The 23,699-nt window shown below is 62.7% G+C and overlaps 1 protein-coding gene across 1 annotated transcript in view; it reads right to left on the bottom strand.

Annotated features, from left to right (window-relative positions):
* The window catches only part of LOC138282954 (zinc finger protein 271-like), a 60,576-nt gene extending 39,938 nt beyond the window's left edge, over positions 1 to 20,638 (bottom strand). The window contains exon 1 of the mRNA XM_069221022.1: positions 20,418 to 20,638. The gene's annotated coding sequence lies outside the window, so the exon portion shown is untranslated. The remainder of the gene's footprint in view (positions 1 to 20,417) is intronic.
* Positions 20,639 to 23,699: the final 3,061 nt, after the last annotated feature.

Raw genomic sequence — 23,699 nt, 5'->3', positions numbered from 1 at the left:
CCGATGCTGAAGGGGACTCAGATGAGCACAGAGGGGGGAAGGGAGCACAGAGGAGCACCGACGCTGAAGGGGACTCAGATGAGCACAGAGGGGAGGAGAGCGCACAGAGGAGCACCGACGCTGAAGGGAGCACAGAGGGGAGGAGAGCGCACAGAGGACCACTGACGCTGAAGGGGACTCAGGAGCACAGAGGGGAGGAGAGCGCACAGAGGAGCACCAACGCTGAAGGGAGCACAGAGGGGAGGAGAGCGCACAGAGGACCACTGACGCTGAAGGGGACTCAGGAGCACAGAGGGGAGAAGGGAGCACAGAGGGGAGGAGAGCGCACAGAGGAGCACCGACGCTGAAGGGGACTCAGAGGAGCACAGAGGGGAGGAGAGCGCCCAGAGGGGAGAAGAGAGCACAGAGGAGCACCGACGCTGAAGGGGACTCAGAGGAGCACAGAGGGGAGGAGAGCGCACAGAGGAGCACTGACGCTGAAGGGGACTCAGAGGAGCACAGAGGGGAGGAGAGCGCACAGAGGAGCACTGACGCTGAAGGGAGCACAGAGGAGCACTGACGCTAAAGGGGACTCAGAGGAGCACAGAGGGGAGAAGGGAGTACAGAGGGGAGGAGAGCGCACAGAGGGGCACCGACGCTGAAGGGGACTCAGAGGAGCACAGAGGGGAGGAGAGCGCACAGAGGAGCACCAACGCTGAAGGGAGCACAGAGAAGCACAGAGGGGAGGAGAGCACACAGAGGAGCACCGACGCTGAAGGGAGCACAGAGAAGCACAGAGGGGAGGAGAGCACACAGAGGAGCACCGACGCTGAAGGGAGCACAGAGGAGCACAGAGGGGAGAAGGGAGCACAGAGGGGAGGAGAGCGCACAGAGGGGAGGAGAGCGCACAGAGGAGCACCGACGCTGAAGGGGACTCAGAGGAGCACAGAGGGGAGAAGAGCGCACAGAGAAGCACCGCCGCTGAAGGGGACTCAGAGGAGCACAGAGGGGAGAAGAGCGCACAGAGGAGCACCGACGCTGAAGGGAGCACAGAGGGGAGAAGAGCGCACAGAGGGGAGGAGAGCGCACAGAGGAGCACCGCCGCTGAAGGGGACTCAGAGGAGCACAGAGGGGAGAAGAGCGCACAGAGGAGCACCGACGCTGAAGGGAGCACAGAGGAGCACCGACGCTGAAGGGAGCACAGAGGAGCACCGACGCTGAAGGGAGCACAGAGGGGAGGAGAGCGCACAGAGGAGCACTGGCGCTGAAGGGGACTCAGGAGCACAGAGGGGAGAAGGGAGCACAGAGGAGCACCGACGCTGAAGGGGACTCAGAGGAGCACAGAGGAGAGAAGGGAGCACAGAGGAGCACCGACGCTGAAGGGGACTCAGAGGAGCACAGAGGGGAGAAGAGCGCACAGAGGAGCACCGACGCTGAAGGGAGCACAGAGGAGCACAGAGGGGAGAAGGGAGCACAGAGGGGAGGAGAGCGCACAGAGGAGCACCGCCGCTGAAGGGGACTCAGAGGAGCACAGAGGGGAGAAGAGCGCACAGAGGAGCACCGACGCTGAAGGGAGCACAGAGGAGCACCGACGCTGAAGGGAGCACAGAGGGGAGAAGGGAGCACAGAGGGGAGGAGAGCGCACAGAGGAGCACTGGCGCTGAAGGGGACTCAGGAGCACAGAGGGGAGAAGGGAGCACAGAGGAGCACCGACGCTGAAGGGGACTCAGAGGAGCACAGAGGAGAGAAGGGAGCACAGAGGAGCACCGACGCTGAAGGGAACTCAGAGGAGCACAGAGGGGAGAAGGGAGCACAGAGGAGCACCGACGCTGAAGGGGACTCAGAGGAGCACAGAGGGGAGAAGGGAGCACAGAGGAGCACAGAGGGGAGAAGGGAGCACAGAGGAGCACCGACGCTGAAGGGGACTCAGAGGAGCACAGAGGGGAGAAGGGAGCACAGAGGGGAGAAGGGAGCACAGAGGAGCACCGACGCTGAAGGGGACTCAGAGGAGCACAGAGGGGAGAAGGGAGCACAGAGGAGCACCGACGCTGAAGGGGACTCAGATGAGCACAGAGGGGAGAAGGGAGCACAGAGGAGCACCGACGCTGAAGGGGACTCAGATGAGCACAGAGGGGAGAAGAGCGCACAGAGGAGCACCGACGCTGAAGGGGACTCAGATGAGCACAGAGGGGAGAAGAGCGCACAGAGGAGCACCGACGCTGAAGGGGACTCAGATGAGCACAGAGGGGAGAAGAGCGCACAGAGGAGCACCGACGCTGAAGGGGACTCAGATGAGCACAGAGGGGAGAAGAGCGCACAGAGGAGCACCGACGATGAAGGGGACTCAGAGGAGCACAGAGAGGAGAAGAGCGCACAGAGGAGCACCGACGCTGAAGGGGACTCAGGAGCACAGAGGGGAGAAGGGAGCACAGAGGGGAGGAGAGCGCACAGAGGAGCACCGACGCTGAAGGGGACTCAGGGGAGCACAGAGGGGAGGAGAGCGCACAGAGGGGAGAAGAGAGTACTGGAGGAGCACCGACGCTGAAGGGGACTCAGAGGAGCACAGAGGGGAGGAGAGCGCACAGAGGAGCACTGACGGTGAAGGGAGCACAGAGGAGCACCGACACTGAAGGGACTCAGAGGAGCACATAGGGGAGGAGAGCGCACAGAGGAGCACTGACGCTGAAGGGAGCACAGAGGGGAGGAGAGCGCACAGAGGAGCACCGGCGCTGAAGGGGACTTAGAGGAGCACAGAGGGGAGAAGGGAGCACAGAGGGGAGGAGAGCGCACAGAGGAGCACCGACGCTGAAGGGGACTCAGGGGAGCACAGAGGGGAGGAGAGCGCACAGAGGGGAGAAGAGAGTACGGAGGAGCACCGACGCTGAAGGGGACTCAGAGGAGCACAGAGGGGAGGAGAGCGCACAGAGGAGCACTGACGGTGAAGGGAGCACAGAGGAGCACTGACACTGAAGGGACTCAGAGGAGCACATAGGGGAGGAGAGCGCACAGAGGAGCACTGACGCTGAAGGGAGCACAGAGGGGAGGAGAGCGCACAGAGGAGCACCGGCGCTGAAGGGGACTTAGAGGAGCACAGAGGGGAGAAGGGAGCACAGAGGGGAGGAGAGCGCACAGAGGAGCACCGACGCAGAAGGGGACTCAGGAGCACAGAGGGGAGAAGGGAGCACAGAGGGGAGGAGTGCGTACAGAGGAGCACTGACGCTGAAGGGGACTCAGAGGAGCAGAGAGGGGAGAAGAGAGCACAGAGGGGAGAAGGGAGCACAGAGGAGCACCGACGCTGAAGGGGACTCAGAGGAGCACAGAGGGGAGAAGGGAGCACAAAGGGAGGAGAGCGCACACAGGAGCACCGACGCTGAAGGGGACTCAGAGGAGCACAGAGGGGAGGAGAGCACACAGAGGAGCACCAACACTGAAAGGGACTCAGGAGCACAGGGGGAGAAGAGAGCACAGAGGGGATGAGAGTGCACAGGTGAGCACCGACGCTGAAGGGAGCACAGAGGGGAGGAGAGCGCACAGAGGAGCACCGACGCTGAAGGGGACTCCGAGGAGCACAGAGGGGAGGAGAGCGCACAGAGGAGCACCGACGCTGAAGGGAGCACAGAGGGGAGGAGAGCGCACAGAGGAGCACCGACGCTGAAGGGGACTCAGAGGAGCACAAAGGGGAGAAGGGAGCACAGAGGGGAGGAGAGCGCACAGAGGAGCACCGACGCTGAAGGGGACTCAGAGGAGCACAGAGGGGAGAAGATCGCACAGAGGAACACCGACGCTGAAGGGAGCACAGAGGAGCACCGACGCTGAAGGGAGCACAGAGGAGCACCGACGCTGAAGGGAGCACAGAGGAGCACAGAGGGGAGGAGAGCGCACAGAGGAGCACTGACGCTGAAGGGGACTCAGGAGCACAGAGGGGAGAAGAGAGCACAGAGGAGCACTGACGCTGAAGGGGACTCAGAGGAGCACAGAGGGGAGAAGGGAGCACAGAGGAGCACCGAAGCTGAAGGGGACTCAGAGGAGCACAGAGGAGAGAAGGGAGCACAGAGGAGCACCGACGCTGAAGGGGACTCAGATGAGCACAGAGGGGAGAAGAGCGCACAGAGGAGCACCGACGCTGAAGGGGACTCAGAGGAGCACAGAGGGGAGGAGAGCGCACAGAGGAGCACCGACGCTGAAGGGAGCACAGAGGGGAGGAGAGCGCACAGAGGACCACTGACGCTGAAGGGGACTCAGGAGCACAGAGGGGAGAAGGGAGCACAGAGGGGAGGAGAGCGCACAGAGGAGCACCGACGCTGAAGGGGAGTCAGAGGAGCACAGAGGGGAGGAGAGCGCACAGAGGGGAGAAGAGAGCACAGAGGAGCACCGACGCTGAAGGGGACTCAGAGGAGCACAGAGGGGAGGAGAGCGCACAGAGGAGCACTGACGCTGAAGGGAGCACAGAGGAGCACTGACGCTGAAGGGAGCACAGAGGAGCACAGAGGGGAGAAGGGAGTACAGAGGGGAGGAGAGCGCACAGAGGAGCACCGACGCTGAAGGGGACTCAGAGGAGCACAGAGGGGAGGAGAGCGCACAGAGGAGCACTGACGCTGAAGGGAGCACAGAGGAGCACAGAGGGGAGGAGAGCACACAGAGGAGCACCGACGCTGAAGGGAGCACAGAGGAGCACAGAGGGGAGGAGAGCACACAGAGGAGCACCGACGCTGAAGGGAGCACAGAGGAGCACAGAGGGGAGGAGAGCACACACAGGAGCACCGACGCTGAAGGGAGCACAGAGGAGCACAGAGGGGAGGAGAGCGCACAGGAGCACCGACGCTGAAGGGGACTCAGAGGAGCACAGAGGGGAGAAGGGAGCACAGAGGGGAGGAGAGCGCACAGAGGAGCACCGCCGCTGAAGGGGACTCAGAGGAGCACAGAGGGGAGAAGAGCGCACAGAGGAGCACCGACGCTGAAGGGAGCACAGAGGAGCACAGAGGGGAGAAGGGAGCACAGAGGAGCACAGAGGGGAGGAGAGCGCACAGAGGAGCACTGACACTGAAGGGGACTCAGAGGAGCACAGAGGGGAGAAGGGAGCACAGAGGAGCACCGACGCTGAAGGGGACTCAGATGAGCACAGAGGGGAGAAGGGAGCACAGAGGAGCACCAACGCTGAAGGGGACTCAGATGAGCACAGAGGGGAGAAGGGAGCACAGAGGAGCACCGACGCTGAAGGGGACTCAGATGAGCACAGAGGGGAGAAGAGCGCACAGAGGAGCACCGACGCTGAAGGGGACTCAGATGAGCACAGAGGGGAGAAGGGAGCACAGAGGAGCACCGACGCTGAAGGGGACTCAGATGAGCACAGAGGGGAGAAGAGCGCACAGAGGAGCACCGACGCTGAAGGGGACTCAGAGGAGCACAGAGGGGAGAAGAGCGCACAGAGGAGCACCGACGCTGAAGGGAGCACAGAGGGGAGGAGAGCGCACAGAGGAGCACCGACGCTGAAGGGGACTCAGGAGCACAGAGGGGAGAAGGGAGCACAGAGGGGAGGAGAGCGCACAGAGGAGCACCGACGCTGAAGGGGACTCAGAGGAGCACAGAGGGGAGGAGAGCGCACAGAGGGGAGAAGAGAGTACAGAGGAGCACCGACGCTGAAGGGAGCACAGAGGAGCACAGAGGGGAGAAGGGAGCACAGAGGAGCACAGAGGGGAGGAGAGCGCACAGAGGAGCACTGACGCTGAAGGGGACTCAGAGGAGCACAGAGGGGAGAAGGGAGCACAGAGGAGCACCGACGCTGAAGGGGACTCAGATGAGCACAGAGGGGAGAAGGGAGCACAGAGGAGCACCAACGCTGAAGGGGACTCAGATGAGCACAGAGGGGAGGAGAGCGCACAGAGGAGCACCGACGCTGAAGGGAGCACAGAGGGGAGGAGAGCGCACAGAGGACCACTGACGCTGAAGGGGACTCAGGAGCACAGAGGGGAGAAGGGAGCACAGAGGGGAGGAGAGCGCACAGAGGAGCACCGACGCTGAAGGGGAGTCAGAGGAGCACAGAGGGGAGGAGAGCGCACAGAGGGGAGAAGAGAGCACAGAGGAGCACCGACGCTGAAGGGGACTCAGAGGAGCACAGAGGGGAGGAGAGCGCACAGAGGAGCACTGACGCTGAAGGGAGCACAGAGGAGCACTGACGCTGAAGGGAGCACAGAGGAGCACAGAGGGGAGAAGGGAGTACAGAGGGGAGGAGAGCGCACAGAGGAGCACCGACGCTGAAGGGGACTCAGAGGAGCACAGAGGGGAGGAGAGCGCACAGAGGAGCACTGACGCTGAAGGGAGCACAGAGGAGCACAGAGGGGAGGAGAGCACACAGAGGAGCACCGACGCTGAAGGGAGCACAGAGGAGCACAGAGGGGAGGAGAGCACACAGAGGAGCACCGACGCTGAAGGGAGCACAGAGGAGCACAGAGGGGAGGAGAGCACACACAGGAGCACCGACGCTGAAGGGAGCACAGAGGAGCACAGAGGGGAGGAGAGCGCACAGGAGCACCGACGCTGAAGGGGACTCAGAGGAGCACAGAGGGGAGAAGGGAGCACAGAGGGGAGGAGAGCGCACAGAGGAGCACCGCCGCTGAAGGGGACTCAGAGGAGCACAGAGGGGAGAAGAGCGCACAGAGGAGCACCGACGCTGAAGGGAGCACAGAGGAGCACAGAGGGGAGAAGGGAGCACAGAGGAGCACAGAGGGGAGGAGAGCGCACAGAGGAGCACTGACACTGAAGGGGACTCAGAGGAGCACAGAGGGGAGAAGGGAGCACAGAGGAGCACCGACGCTGAAGGGGACTCAGATGAGCACAGAGGGGAGAAGGGAGCACAGAGGAGCACCAACGCTGAAGGGGATTCAGATGAGCACAGAGGGGAGAAGGGAGCACAGAGGAGCACCGACGCTGAAGGGGACTCAGATGAGCACAGAGGGGAGAAGAGCGCACAGAGGAGCACCGACGCTGAAGGGGACTCAGATGAGCACAGAGGGGAGAAGGGAGCACAGAGGAGCACCGACGCTGAAGGGGACTCAGATGAGCACAGAGGGGAGAAGAGCGCACAGAGGAGCACCGACGCTGAAGGGGACTCAGAGGAGCACAGAGGGGAGAAGAGCGCACAGAGGAGCACCGACGCTGAAGGGAGCACAGAGGGGAGGAGAGCGCACAGAGGAGCACCGACGCTGAAGGGGACTCAGGAGCACAGAGGGGAGAAGGGAGCACAGAGGGGAGGAGAGCGCACAGAGGAGCACCGACGCTGAAGGGGACTCAGAGGAGCACAGAGGGGAGGAGAGCGCACAGAGGGGAGAAGAGAGTACAGAGGAGCACCGACGCTGAAGGGAGCACAGAGGAGCACAGAGGGGAGAAGGGAGCACAGAGGAGCACAGAGGGGAGGAGAGCGCACAGAGGAGCACTGACGCTGAAGGGGACTCAGAGGAGCACAGAGGGGAGAAGGGAGCACAGAGGAGCACCGACGCTGAAGGGGACTCAGATGAGCACAGAGGGGAGAAGGGAGCACAGAGGAGCACCAACGCTGAAGGGGACTCAGATGAGCACAGAGGGGAGAAGGGAGCACAGAGGAGCACCGACGCTGAAGGGGACTCAGATGAGCACAGAGGGGAGAAGAGCGCACAGAGGAGCACCGACGCTGAAGGGGACTCAGATGAGCACAGAGGGGAGAAGGGAGCACAGAGGAGCACCGACGCTGAAGGGGACTCAGATGAGCACAGAGGGGAGAAGAGCGCACAGAGGAGCACCGACGCTGAAGGGGACTCAGAGGAGCACAGAGGGGAGAAGAGCGCACAGAGGAGCACCGACGCTGAAGGGAGCACAGAGGGGAGGAGAGCGCACAGAGGAGCACCGACGCTGAAGGGGACTCAGGAGCACAGAGGGGAGAAGGGAGCACAGAGGGGAGGAGAGCGCACAGAGGAGCACCGACGCTGAAGGGGACTCAGAGGAGCACAGAGGGGAGGAGAGCGCACAGAGGGGAGAAGAGAGTACAGAGGAGCACCGACGCTGAAGGGGACTCAGAGGAGCACAGAGGGGAGGAGAGCGCACAGAGGAGTACCAACGCTGAAGGGGACTCAGAGGAGCACAGAGGGGAGGAGAGCGCACAGAGGAGCACTGACGCTGAAGGGAGCACAGAGGAGCACAGAGGGGAGGAGAGCGTACAGAGGAGCACCGGCGCTGAAGGGGACTTAGAGGAGCACAGAGGGGAGAAGGGAGCACAGAGGGGAGGAGAGCGCACAGAGGAGCACCGCCGCTGAAGGGGACTCAGAGGAGCACATAGAGGAGAAGAGAGCACAGAGGAGCACCGACGCTGAAGGGAGCACAGAGGAGCACAGAGGGGAGAAGAGAGCACAGAGGAGCACTGACGCTGAAGGGGACTCAGGAGCACAGAGGGGAGAAGAGAGCACAGAGGAGCACTGATGCTGAAGGGGACTCAGAGGAGCACAGAGGGGAGAAGGGAGCACAGAGGGGAGGAGAGCGCACAGAGGAGCACCGACGCAGAAGGGGACTCAGGAGCACAGAGGGGAGAAGGGAGCACAGAGGGGAGGAGAGCGCACAGAGGAGCACTGACGCTGAAGGGGACTCAGAAGCACAGAGGGGAGAAGGGAGCACAGAGGGGAGGAGAGCGCACAGAGGGGCACCGACGCTGAAGGGGACTCAGAGGAGCACAGAGGGGAGAAGGGAGCACAGAGGGGAGGAGAGCGCACAGAGGAGCACCGACGCTGAAGGGGACTCAGAGGAGCACAGAGGGGAGGAGAGCGCACAGAGGAGCACCAACGCTGAAGGGGACTCAGAGGAGCACAGAGGGGAGGAGAGCGCACAGAGGAGCACCGACGCTGAAGGGGACTCAGAGGAGCACAGAGGGGAGGAGAGCGCACAGAGGAGCACCGACGCTGAAGGGGACTCAGAGGAGCACAGAGGGGAGGAGGGAGCACAGAGGGGAGGAGAGCGCACAGAGGGGCACCGACGCTGAAGGGGACTCAGAGGAGCACAGAGGGGAGGAGGGAGCACAGAGGGGAGGAGAGCGCACAGAGGGGAGGAGAGCGCACAGAGGGGCACCGACGCTGAAGGGGACTCAGAGGAGCACAGAGGGGAGGAGGGAGCACAGAGGGGAGGAGAGCGCACAGAGGGGCACCGACGCTGAAGGGGACTCAGAGGAGCACAGAGGGGAGAAGGGAGCACAGAGGGGAGGAGAGCGCACAGAGGAGCACCGCCGCTGAAGGGGACTCAGAGGAGCACAGAGAGGGGAAGAGAGCACAGAGGAGCACCGACGCTGAAGGGAGCACAGAGGAGCACAGAGGGGAGAAGAGAGCACAGAGGAGCACTGACGCTGAAGGGGACTCAGGAGCACAGAGGGGAGAATAGAGCACAGAGGGGAGAATAGAGCACAGAGGGGAGAATAGAGCACAGAGGGGAGAATAGAGCACAGAGGGGAGAAGAGCGCACAGAGGGGAGAAGAGCGCACAGAGTGGAGAAGAGCGCACAGAGTGGAGAAGAGCGCACAGAGTGGAGAAGAGCGCACAGAGGAGCAGCGACGCTGAAGGGGACTCAGAGATGCACAGAGGGAGGAGGCAGGGCACTAAGGGGTGCACTGAGGCTCCATGGGACCCAGAAAATCAGAAGAGGTCACAGACAAGAAGCCCCACCAAAAGTCACAGATCACTTCTGAGTCTAACACAATGGTCCATAAACGTTTTCATGCAGTGCCCCTCTCACTCCCATTTAAAACAAAAATCACTGGGGCACCAAGAATGATGACCTATTCTTGCATACTTATTCTACAAAATTGGCAGCTCTAACATATCTAGCATTTCAAATATTGCAGTTTTGCTCCAAATACCAAATACATGACTGTCATCATGCTAGTGACAGCCCGAACCACTAAAGTCATAAAGGCATCCAATACGAGAGATTCACCGATGAGCCGTAAAACTGCTGGAGTGGCTAAAATCAACTATTTACTTTAGGTAGGAACAAGTTACAAGGGGAAGAATGGGTAAATTATTCATGATAATAACACACAGGTCAGACGGGATACTGCTAAAGGGCATAAACAAATAAAATAAAATAAAAACATGTAGTACTTCAAATGGGCAGGTGCTATCAGGCTTGGAGTACCAACATTTACATTAATAACTAGGAAGAGTGATGGCACTTCTCAGCATGGGAGCAGTACTGCCAATGGTAGAGTACTGGTACTTCCCAGCACCCACTAGGTATGAATGGCAATGGAGCTTAAAAGAGCACTGGGGCAGAAGGGAGGTCATAAGAGCATTAAGGCTGCGGATGAATCAGAGAAGTACTAAGGCTGCAGGAGGGGGGTTCAGGGTAGTAAGGAGGCTGCAGGGGGCTCAGGGTAGTACTGAGGCTGCGGGGGGGCTCAGGGTAGTACTGAGGCTGCGGGGGGCTCAGGGTAGTACTGAGGCTGCGGGGGGCTCAGGGTAGTACTGAGGCTGCTGGGGGGGCTCAGGGTAGTACTGAGGCTGCGGGGGGGGCTCAGGGTAGTACTGAGGCTGCGGGGGGGCTCAGGGTAGTACTGAGGCTGCGGGGGGGCTCAGGGTAGTACTGAGGCTGCGGGGGGGGCTCAGGGTAGTACTGAGGCTGCGGGGGGGGCTCAGGGTAGTACTGAGGCTGCGGGGGGGGCTCAGGGTAGTACTGAGGCTGCGGGGGGGGCTCAGGGTAGTACTGAGGCTGCAGGGGGGCTCAGGGTAGTACTGAGGCTGCAGGGGGGCTCAGGGTAGTACTGAGGCTGCAGGGGGGCTCAGGGTAGTACTGAGGCTGCAGGGGGGCTCAGGGTAGTACTGAGGCTGCAGGGGGGGTTCAGGGTAGTACTGAGGCTGCAGGGGGGGCTCAAGGGAGTACTGAGGCTGCAGGGGGGGCTCAAGGGAGTACTGAGGCTGCAGGGGGGGCTCAAGGGAGTACTGAGGCTGCAGGGGGGGCTCAAGGGAGTACTGAGGCTGCAGGGGGGGCTCAAGGGAGTACTGAGGCTGCAGGGGGGGCTCAAGGGAGTACTGAGGCTGCAGGGGGGGCTCAAGGGAGTACTGAGGGTGGAGGAGGGCTCAGGGTAGTACTGAGGCTGCAGGGGGGTTCAGGGAAGTACTGAGGCTGCAGGGGGGTTCAGGGTAGTACTGAGGCTGTAGGGGGGGCTCAGGGTAGTACTGAGGCTGCAGGAGGGGGCTCAGGGTAGTACTGAGGCTGCAGGAGGGGGCTCAGGGTAGTACTGAGGCTGCAGGAGGGGGCTCAGGGTAGTACTGAGGCTGCAGGAGGGGGCTCAGGGTAGTACTGAGGCTGCAGGAGGGGGCTCAGGGTAGTACTGAGGCTGCAGGAGGGGGCTCAGGGTAGTACTGAGGCTGCAGGAGGGGGCTCAGGGTAGTACTGAGGCTGCAGGAGGGGGTTCAGGGTAGTACTGAGGCTGCAGGGGGGGCTCAAGGGAGTACTGAGGCTGCAGAGGGGGTTCAAGGGAGCACTGAGGGTGGAGGAGGGCTCAGGGTAGTACTGAGGCTGCCAGGGGGGTTCAGGGAAGTACTGAGGCTGCAGGGGGGTTCAGGGTAGTACTGAGGCTGCAGGGGGGGCTCAGGGTAGTACTGAGGCTGCAGGGGGGGCTCAGGGTAGTACTGAGGCTGCAGGGGGGGCTCAGGGTAGTACTGAGGCTGTAGGGGGGGTTCAGGGTAGTACTGAGGCTGCAGGGGGGTTCAGGGTAGTACTGAGGCTGCGGGAGGGCTCAGGGTAGTACTGAGGCTGCGGGGGGGGCTCAGGGTAGTACTGAGGCTGCGGGGGGGCTCAGGGTAGTACTGAGGCTGCGGGGGGGCTCAGGGTAGTACTGAGGCTGCGGGGGGGCTCAGGGTAGTACTGAGGCTGCGGGGGGGCTCAGGGTAGTACTGAGGCTGCGGGGGGGCTCAGGGTAGTACTGAGGCTGCGGGGGGGCTCAGGGTAGTACTGAGGCTGCGGGGGGGCTCAGGGTAGTACTGAGGCTGCGGGGGGGCTCAGGGTAGTACTGAGGCTGCGGGGGGCTCAGGGTAGTACTGAGGCTGCAGGGGGGGTTCAAGGGAGCACTGAGGGTGGAGGAGGGCTCAGGGTAGTACTGAGGCTGCAGGGGGGTTCAGGGAAGTACTGAGGCTGCAGGGGGGCTCAGGGTAGTACTGAGGCTGCAGGGGGGGCTCAGGGTAGTACTGAGGCTGCAGGGGGGGCTCAGGGTAGTACTGAGGCTGCAGGGGGGGCTCAGGGTAGTACTGAGGCTGCAGGGGGGGCTCAGGGTAGTACTGAGGCTGCAGGGGGGCTCAGGGTAGTACTGAGGCTGCAGGGGGGGCTCAGGGTAGTACTGAGGCTGCAGGGGGGGGCTCAGGGTAGTACTGAGGCTGCAGGGGGGGGCTCAGGGTAGTACTGAGGCTGCAGGGGGGGGCTCAGGGTAGTACTGAGGCTGCAGGGGGGGGGGCTCAGGGTAGTACTGAGGCTGCAGGGGGGGGGCTCAGGGTAGTACTGAGGCTGCAGGGGGGGGGCTCAGGGTAGTACTGAGGCTGCAGGGGGGGGCTCAGGGTAGTACTGAGGCTGCAGGAGGGGGTTCAGGGTAGTACTGAGGCTGCAGGAGGGGGTTCAGGGTAGTACTGAGGCTGCAGGAGGGGGTTCAGGGTAGTACTGAGGCTGCAGGAGGGGGTTCAGGGTAGTACTGAGGCTGCAGGAGGGGGTTCAGGGTAGTACTGAGGCTGCAGGAGGGGGTTCAGGGGAGCACTGAGGGTGGAGGAGGGCTCAGGGTAGTACTGAGGCTGCCAGGGGGGTTCAGGGAAGTACTGAGGCTGCAGGGGGGTTCAGGGTAGTACTGAGGCTGCAGGGGGGGGCTCAGGGTAGTACTGAGGCTGCAGGGGGGGCTCAGGGTAGTACTGAGGCTGCAGGGGGGGCTCAGGGTAGTACTGAGGCTGCAGGGGGGGCTCAGGGTAGTACTGAGGCTGCAGGGGGGGCTCAGGGTAGTACTGAGGCTGCAGGGGGGGGCTCAGGGTAGTACTGAGGCTGCAGGGGGGGGCTCAGGGTAGTACTGAGGCTGCAGGGGGGGGCTCAGGGTAGTACTGAGGCTGCAGGGGGGGGCTCAGGGTAGTACTGAGGCTGCAGGGGGGGGCTCAGGGTAGTACTGAGGCTGCAGGGGGGGGCTCAGGGTAGTACTGAGGCTGCAGGGGGGGGCTCAGGGTAGTACTGAGGCTGCAGGGGGGGGCTCAGGGTAGTACTGAGGCTGCAGGGGGGGGCTCAGGGTAGTACTGAGGCTGCAGGGGGGGGCTCAGGGTAGTACTGAGGCTGCAGGGGGGGGCTCAGGGTAGTACTGAGGCTGCAGGGGGGGCTCAGGGTAGTACTGAGGCTGCAGGGGGGGCTCAAGGGAGTACTGAGGCTGCAGAGGGGGTTCAAGGGAGCACTGAGGGTGGAGGAGGGCTCAGGGTAGTACTGAGGCTGCAGGGGGGTTCAGGGAAGTACTGAGGCTGCAGGGGGGTTCAGGGTAGTACTGAGGCTGCAGGAGGGGGTTCAGGGTAGTACTGAGGCTGCAGGAGGGGGTTCAAGGGAGCACTGAGGGTGGAGGAGGGCTCAGGGTAGTACTGAGGCTGCCAGGGGGGTTCAGGGAAGTACTGAGGCTGCAGGGGGGTTCAGGGTAGTACTGAGGCTGCAGGGGGGGCTCAGGGTAGTACTGAGGCTGCAGGGGGGGCTCAGGGTAGTACTGAGGCTGCAGGGGGGGTTCAGGGAAGTACTGAGGCTGTAGGGGGGGTTCAGGGTAGTACTGAGGCTGTAGGGGGGGTTCAGGGTAGTACTGAGGCTGTAGGGGGGGTTCAGGGTAGTACTGAGGCTGTAGGGGGGGTTCAGGGTAGTACTGAGGCTGCGGGGGGGCTCAGGGTAGTACTGAGGCTGCGGGGGGGCTCAGGGTAGTACTGAGGCTGCGGGGGGGCTCAGGGTAGTACTGAGGCTGCGGGGGGGCTCAGGGTAGTACTGAGGCTGCGGGGGGGCTCAGGGTAGTACTGAGGCTGCGGGGGGGCTCAGGGTAGTACTGAGGCTGCGGGGGGGCTCAGGGTAGTACTGAGGCTGCGGGGGGGCTCAGGGTAGTACTGAGGCTGCGGGGGGGCTCAGGGTAGTACTGAGGCTGCGGGGGGGCTCAGGGTAGTACTGAGGCTGCGGGGGGGCTCAGGGTAGTACTGAGGCTGCGGGGGGGCTCAGGGTAGTACTGAGGCTGCAGGGGGGGCTCAGGGTAGTACTGAGGCTGCAGGGGGGGCTCAGGGTAGTACTGAGGCTGCAGGGGGGGTTCAAGGGAGCACTGAGGCTGCAGGGGGGGCTCAGGGTAGTACTGAGGCTGCAGGGGGGGGCTCAGGGTAGTACTGAGGCTGCAGGGGGGACTCAGGGTAGTACTGAGGCTGCAGGGGGGGGCTCAGGGTAGTACTGAGGCTGCAGGAGGGGGTTCAGGGTAGTACTGAGGCTGCAGGAGGGGGTTCAGGGTAGTACTGAGGCTGCAGGAGGGGGTTCAGGGTAGTACTGAGGCTGCAGGAGGGGGTTCAGGGTAGTACTGAGGCTGCAGGAGGGGGTTCAGGGTAGTACTGAGGCTGCAGGAGGGGGTTCAGGGTAGTACTGAGGCTGCAGAGGGGGTTCAAGGGAGCACTGAGGGTGGAGGAGGGCTCAGGGTAGTACTGAGGCTGCCAGGGGGGTTCAGGGAAGTACTGAGGCTGCCAGGGGGGTTCAGGGAAGTACTGAGGCTGCAGGGGGGGGGCTCAGGGTAGTACTGAGGCTGCAGGGGGGGGATCAGGGTAGTACTGAGGCTGCAGGGGGGGGATCAGGGTAGTACTGAGGCTGCAGGGGGGGGATCAGGGTAGTACTGAGGCTGCAGGGGGGGCTCAGGGTAGTACTGAGGCTGCAGGGGGGGCTCAGGGTAGTACTGAGGCTGCAGGGTGGGGCTCAGGGTAGTACTGAGGCTGCAGGGGGGGGCTCAGGGTAGTACTGAGGCTGCAGGGGGGGCTCAGGGTAGTACTGAGGCTGCAGGGGGGGCTCAGGGTAGTACTGAGGCTGCAGGGGGGGCTCAAGGGAGTACTGAGGCTGCAGGGGGGGCTCAAGGGAGTACTGAGGCTGCAGAGGGGGTTCAAGGGAGCACTGAGGGTGGAGGAGGGCTCAGGGTAGTACTGAGGCTGCAGGGGGGTTCAGGGAAGTACTGAGGCTGCAGGGGGGTTCAGGGTAGTACTGAGGCTGCAGAGGGGGTTCAGGGTAGTACTGAGGCTGCAGAGGGGGTTCAAGGGAGCACTGAGGGTGGAGGAGGGCTCAGGGTAGTACTGAGGCTTCCAGGGGGGTTCAGGGTAGTACTGAGGCTGCAGGGGGGTTCAGGGTAGTACTGAGGCTGCAGGGGGGGGCTCAGGGTAGTACTGAGGCTGCAGGGGGGGGGCTCAGGGTAGTACTGAGGCTGCAGGGGGGGGGCTCAGGGTAGTACTGAGGCTGCAGGGGGGGGCTCAGGGTAGTACTGAGGCTGCAGGGGGGGGGCTCAGGGTAGTACTGAGGGTGGAGGAGTGCTCAGGGGAGCACTGAGGCTGCAGAGGGGGCTCAGGGGAGCACTGAGGCTGCAGAGGGGGGCTCAGGGGAGCATTGAGGGTGGAGGAGTGCTCAGGGGAGCACTGAGGCTGCAGAGGGGGGCTCAGGGGAGCACTGAGGCTGCAGAGGGGGGCTCAGGGGAGCACTGAGGCTGCAGAGGGGGGCTCAGGGGAGCACTGAGGCTGCAGAGGGGGGCTCAGGGGAGCACTGAGGCTGCAGAGGGGGGCTCAGGGGAGCACTGAGGCTGCAGAGGGGGGCTCAGGGGAGCACTGAGGCTGCAGAGGGGGCTCAGGGGAGCACTGAGGCTGCAGGGGGGGCTCAGGGGAGCACTGAGGCTGCAGGGGGGGCTCAGGGGAGCACTGAGGCTGCAGGGGGGGCTCAGGGGAGCACTGAGGGTGGAGGAGTGCTCAGGGGAGCACTGAGGCTGCAGAGGGGGCTCAGGGGAGCACTGAGGCTGCAGAGGGGGCTCAGGGGAGCACTGAGGCTGCAGAGGGGGCTCAGGGGAGCACTGAGGCTGCAGAGGGGGCTCAGGGGAGCACTGAGGCTGCAGAGGGGGCTCAGGGGAGCACTGAGGCTGCGGGGGGGCTCAGGGGAGCACTGAGGCTGCGGGGGGGCTCAGGGGAGCACTGAGGCTGCGGGGGGGCTCAGGGGAGCACTGAGGCTGCGGGGGGGCTCAGGGGAGCACTGAGGCTGCGGGGGGGCTCAGGGGAGCACTGAGGCTGCGGGGGGGCTCAGGGGAGCACTGAGGCTGCGGGGGGGCTCAGGGGAGCACTGAGGCTGCGGGGGGGCTCAGGGGAGCACTGAGGCTGCGGGGGGGCTCAGGGGAGCACTGAGGCTGCGGGGGGGCTCAGGGGAGCACTGAGGCTGCGGGGGGGCTCAGGGGAGCACTGAGGCTGCAGGGGGGGCTCAGGGGAGCACTGAGGCTGCAGGGGGGGCTCAGGGGAGCACTGAGGCTGCAGGGGGGGCTCAGGGGAGCACTGAGGCTGCAGGGGGGGCTCAGGGGAGCACTGAGGCTGCAGGGGGGGCTCAGGGGAGCACTGAGGCTGCAGGGGGGGCTCAGGGGAGCACTGAGGCTGCAGGGGGGGCTCAGGGGAGCACTGAGGCTGCAGAGGAGGCTCAGGGGCGCACTGAGGGTGGAGGAGGGCTCAGGGGAGCACTGAGGCTGGAGGAGGGCTCAGGGGAGCACTGAGGCTGCAGGAGGGCTCAGGGGAGCACTGAGGGTGGAGGAGGGCTCAGGGGAGCACTGAGGGTGGAGGAGGGCTCAGGGGAGCACTGAGGGTGGAGGAGGGCTCAGGGGAGCACTGAGGCTGCAGAGGAGGCTCAGGGGCGCACTGAGGGTGGAGGAGGGCTCAGGGGAGCACTGAGGCTGCAGGAGGGCTCAGGGGAGCACTGAGGGTGGAGGAGGGCTCAGGGGAGCACTGAGGGTGGAGGAGGGCTCAGGGGAGCACTGAGGCTGCAGAGGAGGCTCAGGGGCGCACTGAGGGTGGAGGAGGGCTCAGGGGAGCACTGAGGCTGGAGGAGGGCTCAGGGGAGCACTGAGGCTGCAGGAGGGCTCAGGGGAGCACTGAGGGTGGAGGAGGGCTCAGGGGAGCACTGAGGGTGGAGGAGGGCTCAGGGGAGCACTGAGGGTGGAGGAGGGCTCAGGGGAGCACTGAGGGTGGAGGAGGGCTCAGGGGAGCACTGAGGCTGCAGAGGAGGCTCAGGGGCGCACTGAGGGTGGAGGAGGGCTCAGGGGAGCACTGAGGCTGGAGGAGGGCTCAGGGGAGCACTGAGGCTGCAGGAGGGCTCAGGGGAGCACTGAGGCTGCAGGAGGGCTCAGGGGAGCACTGAGGCTGCAGGAGGGCTCAGGGGAGCACTGAGGGTGGAGGAGGGCTCAGGGGAGCACTGAGGGTGGAGGAGGGCTCAGGGGAGCACTGAGGGTGGAGGAGGGCTCAGGGGAGCACTGAGGGTGGAGGAGGGCTCAGGGGAGCACTGAGGGTGGAGGAGGGCTCAGGGGAGCACTGAGGCTGCAGAGGAGGCTCAGGGGCGCACTGAGGGTGGAGGAGGGCTCAGGGGAGCACTGAGGCTGGAGGAGGGCTCAGGGGAGCACTGAGGCTGCAGGAGGGCTCAGGGGAGCACTGAGGGTGGAGGAGGGCTCAGGGGAGCACTGAGGCTGCAGAGGAGGCTCAGGGGCGCACTGAGGGTGGAGGAGGGCTCAGGGGAGCACTGAGGCTGCAGGAGGGCTCAGGGGAGCACTGAGGGTGGAGGAGGGCTCAGGGGAGCACTGAGGGTGGAGGAGGGCTCAGGGGAGCACTGAGGCTGCAGAGGAGGCTCAGGGGCGCACTGAGGGTGGAGGAGGGCTCAGGGGAGCACTGAGGCTGGAGGAGGGCTCAGGGGAGCACTGAGGCTGCAGGAGGGCTCAGGGGAGCACTGAGGCTGCAGGAGGGCTCAGGGGAGCACTGAGGGTGGAGGAGGGCTCAGGGGAGCACTGAGGGTGGAGGAGGGCTCAGGGGAGCACTGAGGCTGCAGAGGAGGCTCAGGGGCGCACTGAGGGTGGAGGAGGGCTCAGGGGAGCACTGAGGCTGGAGGAGGGCTCAGGGGAGCACTGAGGCTGCAGAGGGGGCTCAGGGGAGCACTGAGGCTGCAGAGGGGGCTCAGGGGAGCACTGAGGGTGGAGGAGGGCTCAGGGGAGCACTGAGGGTGCAGGAGGGCTCAGGGAGCACTGAGGGTGGAGGAGGGCTCAGGGAGCACTGAGGCTGCAGGGGGGGCTCAGGGGAGCACTGAGGCTGCAGGGGGGGCTCAGGGGAGCACTGAGGCTGCAGGGGGGGCTCAGGGGAGCACTGAGGCTGCAGGGGGGGCTCAGGGGAGCACTGAGGCTGCAGGGGGGGCTCAGGGGAGCACTGAGGCTGCAGGGGGGGCTCAGGGGAGCACTGAGGCTGCAGGGGGGGCTCAGGGGAGCACTGAGGCTGCAGGGGGGGCTCAGGAGGAGCACTGAGGCTGCAGGGGGGGCTCAGGAGGAGCACTGAGGCTGCAGGGGGGGCTCAGGGGCGCACTGAGGCTGCAGGAGGGCTCAGGGGAGCACTGAGGCTGCAGGAGGGCTCAGGGGAGCACTGAGGCTGCAGGAGGGCTCAGGGGAGCACTGAGGCTGCAGGAGGGCTCAGGGGAGCACTGAGGCTGCAGGGGGGGCTCAGGGGAGCACTGAGGCTGCAGGGGGGGGCTCAGAGAGCACTGAGGCTGCAGGGGGGGGCTCAGGGGAGCACTGAGGCTGCAGGGGGGGGCTCAGGGGAGCACTGTGGGTGGAGGAGGGCTCAGGGGAGCACTGAGGGTGCAGGAGGGCTCAGGGGAGCACTGAGGCTGCAGGAGGGCTCAGGGGAGCACTGAGGCTGCAGGAGGGCTCAGGGGAGCACTGAGGGTGGAGGAGGGCTCAGGGGAGCACTGAGGCTGCAGATGAGGCTCAGGGGCGCACTGAGGGTGGAGGAGGGCTCAGGGGAGCACTGAGGCTGCAGAGGAGGCTCAGGGGCGCACTGAGGGTGGAGGAGGGCTCAGGGGAGCACTGAGGGTGGAGGAGGGCTCAGGGGAGCACTGAGGCTGCAGGAGGGCTCAGGGGAGCACTGAGGCTGCACGGAGGGTTCAGGGGAGCACTGAGGCTGCAGGGAGGGCTCAGGGGCGCACTGAGGCTGCAGGGGGGGCTCAGGGGAGCACTGAGGCTGCAGGGGGGGCTCAGGGGCGCACTGAGGCTGCAGGGGGGGCTCAGGGGAGCACTGAGGCTGCAGGGGGGGCTCAGGGGAGCACTGAGGCTGCAGGGGGGCTCAGGGGAGCACTGAGGCTGCAGGGAGGGCTCAGGGGCGCACTGAGGCTGCAGGGGGGGCTCAGGGGAGCACTGAGGCTGCAGGGGGGGCTCAGGGGAGCACTGAGGCTGCAGGGGGGCTCAGGGGAGCACTGAGGCTGCAGGGGGGGCTCAGGGGAGCACTGAGGGTGCAGGGGGGGCTCAGGGGAGCACTGAGGGTGCAGGGGGGGCTCAGGGGAGCACTGAGGCTGCAGGGGGGCTCAGGGGAGCACTGAGGCTGCAGGGAGGGCTCAGGGGCGCACTGAGGCTGCAGGGGGGGCTCAGGGGAGCACTGAGGCTGCAGGGGGGGCTCAGGGGAGCACTGAGGCTGCAGGGAGGGCTCAGGGGAGCACTGAGGCTGCAGGGGGGGCTCAGGGGCGCACTGAGGCTGCAGGGGGGGCTCAGGGGAGCACTGAGGCTGCAGGGGGGGCTCAGGGGAGCACTGAGGCTGCAGGGGGGCTCAGGGGAGCACTGAGGCTGCAGGGGGGGCTCAGGGGAGCACTGAGGCTGCAGGGGGGGCTCAGGGGAGCACTGAGGCTGCAGGGGGGGCTCAGGGGAGCACTGAGGCTGCAGGGGGGCTCAGGGGAGCACTGAGGCTGCAGGGGGGGCTCAGGGGAGCACTGAGGGTGCAGGGGGGGCTCAGGGGAGCACTGAGGCTGCAGGGGGGCTCAGGGGAGCACTGAGGCTGCAGGGAGGGCTCAGGGGCGCACTGAGGCTGCAGGGGGGGCTCAGGGGAGCACTGAGGCTGCAGGGGGGGCTCAGGGGAGCACTGAGGCTGCAGGGAGGGCTCAGGGGAGCACTGAGGCTGCAGGGGGGGCTCAGGGGCGCACTGAGGCTGCAGGGGGGGCTCAGGGGAGCACTGAGGCTGCAGGGGGGGCTCAGGGGAGCACTGAGGCTGCAGGGGGGCTCAGGGGAGCACTGAGGCTGCAGGGCCTGGGAGGAGCGCTGACACTGCAGAGGGGTCGGAGAAGCAGCGAAGCCAGAGGGAAGGGGTGCAGGGGAGCACTGGAGGGACATGGAGGTTACACACTAAAGGACGATACAACGAGCACACAGATAAATAAAGAGAACTAACCGGCCGGATTTACGATGTCCCTGCTCTGCTCTCCCTTTGACGCCTGGTGCAGCAGCCGCAGGGGGCAGGCTCAAGGAGCTAGGCAGAGGAGCCGCGGGCACCGGTTCGTCCATCCAAAGAACAAACCATCGCATCTCGGGTGAGCGCTGGAGCAGGGCAGCATGAAGGGTCCTCTGAAGGGACCTCCGAGCTGCGTTGACTCTGAAGCAGCCAGCCTGCAAGGAGAGTCATGGACATAGAGAGGGGACTCAAAGCAAACCCGTCGGATCGGTGCCCGTCACAAGATGGCCGCCACGTACGAGCCGACGTCCACCGCAGCGGAGCCTGAGCGCTCTTCCGCGGCGGCCATCTTTGAAGAGTGCAGATCGCCGGCAGGAAAGCGGCTGATAGGACAAATGGGATCAATAGCACAGTTACAAGGCGTCTGTCACTCCGTAGTCTGCTGTACTCTGACATGTGGGCGGCACTCGCACCTGCCTCTACGTTTTTAGAATCCTGCACGTCATCAGATAGGTGCACCTGTGGGACGTTACGCAGGTGGCTCCATGCATCTGCTGGCTTCTTAATAAAGATGATATTTGAATTTTCTTGCACTGTGTGAAAGTAGTCACATAATTTTGGTGACGACTCGTGGGATGAGCCAGGGTGACACAGGGCTAGGATCAGGCCTGCGAAGTTCCACGCATCGCGTGTTAAAGTAACGCATATTAAAGTCATTTGACCGCACAGTCTTACACTCCTCACGCATTTAGGTGACCAGGGCTGATAGTGTATTTTTTTCTTTGTTTACGCTCAGACGTTCGCCCCAACCTTGCTGGCACAAACAATTAACCGGGAGGGTTACTACTCTCATTGCTATGATGGCCAAGCGGAGCCCCGTCCTGCTCTGGGTGCCTCCTATCCGGGGTGGGCAGTATAATAGTGCAGCTCCTTCTCCATGTCAATGGGACAGGGTCAGATGCTGCTTCATTACACCTAGCCTTTAGCAGTCACATATGCGCCTCCTGTTATACAGTGCTTCAAATGGAAAAATAGAAGTGCAGGTACTCTGTACCAGACTACCTGCTTGTTCCTGAAAAGTGCCAGTACTCTCCAATTCAAAGTATTCGTTTTTTCTTCAGACGTGCAGGTACTCTCCCTCTCAAAATAAAAAAAGGGCCGGTACTCAGTACCAGAGTACCAGCCCATTTAAAAAAAACTGCTCTTACAACATCAAAGAGGTTGGAGGATTCCTAAATTTAGCAATCTCACCAGTGGCACACTGCAGCCAAATTACCTGTTCAGCCTGTCCACAGTGCACATACATGCCAACCCTCCAGATTCAGGTGAGAGACTACCGATTACAAAGATACTCTTCCACCTCCCAATTTCTGCACGTAAAAACACAATTCCTCTGCAGTCTTTAGTTGGCAGGGCTTGGTCTTGTGTAATTCAGATTATGCAGTGGCAGTAACCTACTCCTGCAGGACAGTTCACAGCACTTGCATCACACTCTCTCTCCCTGCCACAGCACTTTCTCCGTCCTCCTAACAGGTGAGGAAAAAAACGTTCAATTGCGTATCTAATATTCGATCCTACAGCAGCAGACTTGCAAAGCCCATACATAACATTAACACGATTTAGGACCCAATAGAGGTCAAGGGAGGAAATACATTCTCCAGAATTGTTTTCTAGAAATCTCCCACTTTTCTCTTCTAAAATGTTACCATGTATGCAGTGCACTTTAATGACCTTGCTCGCCCTTGCGACCCCGGCCCTGCCATGGTCTTCAGCAGTCTAGCCACAATGTGGGTTAGACAAACACATTTCAGTGCCTCACCCCGCATCACCACACTGAAATATATTAGTGTAGGAGGCTGGCCCGGCTTGTAGTGGGTACCAGAGGTACTTACACCTTGTGCCAGGTCCAGTTATCCATTATTAGTGTACATGAGGTGTTTCTAGCAGCTTAGGCTGATAGAAGGTAGTTATGGCAAAGCAGCTTAGGCTGAACTAGGAGACATGTAAAGCTCCTACTATACCACTGATGTCATATGCACAATATCATAAGAAAACACAATACACAGAGTTACTAAAAATAAAGGTACTTTATTTTTATGACAATATGCCAAAAGTATCTCAGTGAGTACCCTCAGTATGAGGATACGTTATACACACAAGATATATGTACACAAACCAAAATTAGGTAAGTAATAGCAAGAAAAGTAATACAGTGTAGAAACACAATAGGTTGCAATGGGAACACATAGGTATAGGGGCAACACAAACCATATACTCCAAAAGTGGAATGCGAACCACAAATGGACCCCAAACCTATGTGAGCTTGTAGAGGGTCGCTAGGACTGTAAGAAAACAGTGAGGGTTAGAAAAATGGCCCGCCCCAAGACCCTGAAAGGTAGGTGTAAAGTGCACCTACTACCCCCAGACAGCACAGAAGTCGTGATAGGGGGATTCTGCAGGAACAACAAACACCAGCAATGCAACAACAGTGGATTTCTGGACCTGAGTACTGTAAGACAAGGGTACCAAGTCCAATAGTTGCGACAGTGTCGAGAGTCGGCAGGAGCCCAAGAAATGCCAGCTGAGGGTGCAAGGATGCTGCCACTGGATGGAAGAAGCTTGGAGTTCTGCAAGAAAGAAGAGAGCTAGGGACTTCTCCTTTGGAAGACGGATGTCCCACGTTGCGATGAAGCTTGCAGAGGTGTTCCCACGCAGAAAGACCACAAACAAGCCTTGCTAGCTGCAAGGGTTGCTGTACAGGTTTTTGGGTGCTGCTGTGGCCCAGGAGGGACCAGGGTGTCGCCACCTAGAGGAGGAGACAGAGGGGGAGCCCAACAACTCAGGGAGCCCTCACAGAAGCAGGCAGCACCCGCAGAAGTACCTGAACAGGCACTTGGAAGGAAAGTGAACCGGAGTCCACGCGAAGTCACAAAAGGGAGTCCCACGACGCCGGAGGACAACTCAGAAGGTTGTGCACTGCAGGATCGAGTGTCAGGGACCCAGGCTTGGCCATGCATGAAGGAAATCCTGGAAGAGTTCACAGGAGCCGGAGCAGCTGCAAATCACGCGGTACCCAGCAATGCAATCTAGCGTGGGGAGGCAAGGACTTACCTTCACCAAACTTGGACTGAAGACTCATTGGACTGTGGGAGTCACTTGGACAGAGTTGCTGAGTTCCAGGGACCATGCTCCTCAGGCAGAGAGGGGACCCAGAGGACCAGTGATGCAGTCTTTTGGTGCCTGCGTTAGCAGGGGGAAGATTCCGTCGACCCACGGGAGATT

Source organism: Pleurodeles waltl, chromosome 2_2 (genome assembly GCF_031143425.1).
Source record: "Pleurodeles waltl isolate 20211129_DDA chromosome 2_2, aPleWal1.hap1.20221129, whole genome shotgun sequence".
NCBI lineage: Eukaryota > Metazoa > Chordata > Amphibia > Caudata > Salamandridae > Pleurodeles > Pleurodeles waltl.
Note: the sequence above shows the minus strand (reverse complement) of the source record. Positions and strands in the feature narration are given on the sequence as shown.